Below are 6,000 nucleotides of genomic sequence, written 5' to 3'. Positions count from 1 at the left end.
GTGAAGAAAATATGACCTAGTTTTAGTCCTCTGCATGTAAAAATGCAGGTTTGCAGGATCCTTTGTAAAAGAAGCTTTTTTGTACACTGTATGTTTTATTTGTATGGTAAGTGAAAATTAAGTGTTCATAACCATGTGGACTTATTTATAGGCATTCCTTGTGGTTCTACTGGTCTATATAAGGGGTCTGTTTGCATGTGTGCACATGCATGTCTGTTAGCATACAGTTTTTGTTACTATGGCTCTGTGGAGTAATTTCCAGTGATGTATCATGATGCTCCTAAGTTGCCATTTCTGCTTAGGATTGTTTTAGCTATTTGTGGTTATTTGTAGGTCCATATGAATCCCCCCTTTTTAGTTTTATAAAGAATACAATTAAATTTTGGTAGTCGATATCATAAATCTGCAATTACTTTTAAATTATACCTATTTTTACAAAGTGAATTTTGTTAATCCATAAACAAGGGAGATATTTTCCTCTCCCAGTGTCTTCTTTATTTATCACCTTAATTTTTAATAGTACACACATGTTTTATCTCCTTGGTAAGGTTTATTCCTAGGCAGTTTGTAGCTTTATAGGTTTTATAGATGAGATATGTTTCTCATCAAGCTTCATATTGTATGGGATGGCTATTGATTTTTGGCTGTTACTCATATATCCTGCTACTATGCTGAATCTGCTTATGAGGTGTAAGACTTTCCTGATGGAGCTTTTTGGTACTTTTATGTACTTCATTGTGTCCTTTATATAGGAATAATGTAACTCCTTGCTTTCCTATTTGGATCATTTACTTATTCATTGCAGCATATATTTCAATGATACTAAACCATATCACAAGTAAAAAGAAGTCTTCATTATAACAAAAATGAGAAATAATATAGAAAATGAAAATTACATTATTATATAGATATCTGTATGATTATAATTGTATAACTATAAGCAAGACAGGCTAGTCTTTAACTCTCTATATTGTACTTGAGAAATGAAACCATGTTTTGTCCTAATTCATAAATAATTTGTTTCATAAAGGCTGGCATTGCATTTGTGTTCTCCTTTATGCTGTTTTTTGGGTGTTTTGTTTGTTTGTTTGTTTGTTTTTAAATAAAATATCAAGAACTCAAAAAGTTCTAGAATTTTAAATGTGTGTTATGTTAACCTTTGTACTTCTGTTTTAAGTAGCATATATATAGCGATAAATTCATTGTGCTGATTAATTTGTTTTTTCGATGATGCCTTTTCTAAGTCTAGTCCCAGATACATTGAAATGAAACTATAATCGTTCTTTTAAATGTCAACCATGATTGCTGTTTCTCCAAAGGCTTCTGGATAATCATAAAACCCACTTGAGGATTAGAATGGTTGTTTTTATTTCAAAACTCTTACGTCTATAAAAATATGTCATTTTTTTAAAATTATTTTATTTATTTACATTCTAAATGTTGCCTCTACTCTTGTACCCATGGGAGCCCTCAGAGACTAAGCCACACACCAAAAATTAGGTAATTTCAAAAAGCATATTACTAACCAATATAGCTGAGCCTTCTAGAAGAATCACATGGAAGTAGCTTGCACATGCATGTTTGATGACTATGTTCTTTCCAAATTGAAATAAGCCAGTTTATAGTCACACATGAAGACTGATTGATATTAAATAAAAAATTGATTATAAGTATAAAAAGTTTTTATTTTTAACTAGCTGATAACAATCACATAACTTATGTGTGCAAGAATCATACCACCTCTGAGAGGCAAAGGATGCCATGAAGATAGGGATTCCTACAGGTAGCTTTTGGGAGTTTCTTTTCTTTTTCCTTACTATCTTACTTTCCCCATATTTCTCACATTTCTAAGATAACAATTTTTGTTGTCATTGTTGATAATGAGAAGAAGGGGTGATTTATTTTTCAATGTGGTCAGATTGTAAAGAGGGAACAAAAACATCCAGTGACAACTTCCAAATCCATCTTGTGGGTCCTAATGTGAAGTGTTGAGTATAGGAGTCATAAATATCAAACCAGCCATTGCCAGGACACTGTGCTGCTCATCCATGAATTCTTCATCATTGTCTCTCCTACAGGGTGATGTAACATGTTGTAAATCTCTTTACTGGAAAAGCTCTCCCTCTGTCTAGCCCAGGCTTATACATTCTCTTCTTCCCCCATGAAATCCTTAAAGAAATTATGATTACTTTGCATTTATTGTTTCAGGAGTCTCATAGGCAAAATGAAAGGCACAATGTCTCCTCAAAATATTCATGTCCTGTAAATGTGTCAGGAACTCGAAGAAGACTTGAGGCCCCTGGGGAGGCATGGCAGGGGGAGGAGGAACAGGATGAGGAACTGTGAAAGGGCAGACCAAAAAGGGCAATGACTGAACTGTAGAAAAAAATAAAAGTAGAAAAGGCGGCTCATACAGGCTGAGCAACTGGTGAGTGGGAGACCTAGGCTGCGGGGGAGCAGAGGGATCTCTGCGAAGTGCACACGGAAAGGGCACCCCCTGCCCTGACCTGCCCTGTCTTCCCCGATCCAGTGACCGGGAACAGATCTTAGGAACTTCTGTTCCTACCCGGAGACGACTTCAGGACGCAGAGCGGAGCCTGGCCCACCTGCCAGCCGGAAAGGTGGCTCGGAGAGGCTGAGCATCTGTGACCAGGAACAGATCTTAGGAACGTCTGTTCCCACCCGGAGGCGACGTCAGTACGCAGAGCTGAGCCTGGCCGAGCTGCCACCCGGAACCTGGGCTGCCGGGGAGTAGAGAGATCTCTGCGGAGTGCACACGGAAAGTGTACCAGGGACACAGACCAGATACAAGGGAAAGGCAAGAACATATCACTGACAACAAAATGGCAAGAGGAAAGAGAAAGAGTATATCCCAAGGAAACCAAGACAATCTAGCAACACCAGAATCCAGCTCTCCGATAGTAGCAAACATCGGAATTCCAAACACTCCAGAGAAAGAAGACACAGACCTGAAATCATGCCTCAAGACGCTGATAGAGTTACTTAAACAAGAAAGGGAGGAAAAGCAAAAAGATTCAGAAGCTTTTAAAGAAGAAACAAGAAAAACACTCAAAGAACTCAAAGAACGAGATGAAAACAGAACCAAAGAAATAAAGGAATGGAAGAGGGAAATTAAAACAGAAATTGACACAATAAAGAAAGCGATAAAAGAGATAACCCTAGAGTCAGGACACTAAAAAAAGAAATCAGGAGTCACAGAAGCAAGCATTTCCAACAGATTACAAGAGATCGAGGAGAGAATCTCAGGGGCAGAGGACAACATTGCAAACATAGACAAAACAGCCAGAGAAGATGCAAAAAACAAAAAGCTCCTAACCCGAAATGTCCAGGAAATTCAAGACACAATGAGAAGACAGAACCTAAGGATAATAGCAATAGAGGAGGGAGAAGAATATCAACTAAGAGGCACAGTAAATATCTTCAACAAAAATCATAGAAGAAAACTTCCCTACCCTCAAGAATGAGATGACCACGAGCATATAAGAAGCCTTCAGAACTCCAAATAGGTTGGACCAGAAAAGAAATACCTCCCGACACATAATAGTAAAAACATCAAGTGCCCAAAGTAAAGAAAGAATACTAAAAGCAGTAAGGGAAAAAGGTCAGGTAATATATAGAGGCAGACCAATCAGACTCACACCCGATTTCTCAACAGAGACTATGAAAGCTAGAAGAGCCTGGACAGACATCATGCACTCCTTAAGAGAGCACAAGTGCCAGCCCAAGCTGCTATACCCAGCAAAACTATCAATCACCATCGATGGAGAGACAAAGATATTTCAAGACAAATCAAAATTCACACAATATCTGACCACAAACCCAGCACTACAACGAATTATAGGTGGCAAACCCAATACAAGGAGGGAAAATACAGCCTAGTAAAAACAAGAAAACTCCTAAACAAGAAAACTAAAAGAAGAAAAAAACACAGACACAACTCAACCCAAAAAAGCAAAAATGGCAGGAAACAGAAACAATTATTCCTTGATATCTATTAACATAAATGGTCTCAACTCCCCAATAAAGAGACATAGACTATCAGACTGGATACATAAACAAAATCCAGCCTTTTGCTGCATACAGGAAACTCATCTCAGAGACAGAGACAGACACTATCTCAGAGTAAAAGGGTGGGAAAAAAACTTCCAAGCAAACAGCTCCAAGAAGCAAGCTGGAGTGGCTATTCTAATATCGAATAAAGTAAATTTCCAACCAAAAGTTATCAAAAAAGATAAAGAAGGACACTTTTTACTCATTACCGGGGAAATCTGTCAGGAGGAACTCTCAATCCTTAACATATATGCTCCGAATATAAAATCACCCACATTCATAAAAGAAACTCTACTAAAGCTCAAAAAATACATTTCACCCCACACAATAATAGTGGGAGACTTTAACACCCCACTCTCACCAATGGACAGATCAGGGAAACAGAAACTGAACAAGGACACTGCAAAACTAGCAGAGACTTTGAACCAACTAGAATTAATAGATATATACAGAACATACTATCCTAAAGTAAAAGAATACACCTTCTTCTCACCACCCCATGGCACCTTCTCGAAAATTGACCACATAATTGGACACAGAACGAGCCTTCATTGATATAAGAAGATTGAAATACTCCCATGCATCCTCTCAGATCACCATGGTCTACAGCTGGTCTTTAACAACAACAAAGACAACAAAATGCCCACATACACATGGAAACTAAACAACGCTCTGTTAAAGGATAGCAGGGTCAAAGAAGAAATAAAGAAAGAAATTAAGGACTTTCTAGAATTCAACGAAAATGATAACACAACATACCCAAACCTATGGTATGCAATGAAAGCAGTATTGAGAGGAAAACTCATAGCCCTATGTGCTTCCAAGAAGAAACTGGAGATAGCTCACATCAGCAACCTGACAGCACAGCTAAAAGCCCTAGAATAAAAGGAAGCAGATATACCCAAAAAGAGTAGGCGGCAAGAAATAATCAAAATTAGGGCAGAAACAGACCAAATAGAAACAAAAAAAACCATTGAAAAAATCAACAAAACAAAGAGTTGGTTCTTTGAGAAAATCAACAAGATTGATAAACCCCTAGCCAGACTAACTAAAGGGCAAAGAGAGAGTATCCAAATTAACAAAATCAGAAAGGAAAGTGGTGACATAACAACCGAAACTAAGGAAATTCAAGAAATCATCAGATCCTACTACAAAAACTTATACTCCACAAAATTGGAAAATCTGGAGGAAATGGATGAATTCCTAGACAGATACAAGGTCCCAAAGTTTAACCAGGACCAAGTAAACCATCTAAATAACCCTATAACACCTAAAGAAATAGAAGAAGTCATCAAAAGCCTCCCAACCAAAAAAAGCCCAGGTCCAGATGGGTTCAGTTCAGAATTTTATCAGACATTTATTGCGGATATGACACCAATATTCGCCAAACTATTCCAAAAGATAGAATCAGATGGAATATTACCCAACTCATTTTTTGAGGCTACAATAACCTTCGTACCTAAGCCACACAAAGACCCTACAAGGAAAGAGAACTTCAGACCAATCTCACTTATGAACATTGATGCAAAAATACTCAACAAAATCTTTGCAAACCGAATCCAAGAACACATCAAAACCATCATTCATCATGACCAAGTAGGCTTCATCCCTGGGATGCAGGGATGGTTTAACATAAGGAAATCCATCAATGTAATCCACCATATAAACAAACTTAAAGACCAAAATCACATGGTCATCTCACTAGATGCTGAGAAAGCATTCGACAAAATCCAACACCTCTTCATGTTAAAAGTCCTGGAAAGAACAGGAATCCAAGGCCCATATTTAAACATAATAAAAGCAATATACAGCAAACCAACAGCCAACATCAAACTTAATGGCGAAAAACTTGAAGCAATCCCACTAAAATCAGGGACTCGACAAGGCTGCCCACTCTCTCCCTACCTATTCAACATAGTACTGGAAGTC

This window comes from Micromys minutus (genome assembly GCF_963924665.1).
Source record: "Micromys minutus genome assembly, chromosome: 24".
NCBI classification, from domain to species: domain Eukaryota; kingdom Metazoa; phylum Chordata; class Mammalia; order Rodentia; family Muridae; genus Micromys; species Micromys minutus.
The sequence above is the reverse complement of the archived record's forward strand: the minus strand, read 5'-3'. Positions refer to the sequence as shown.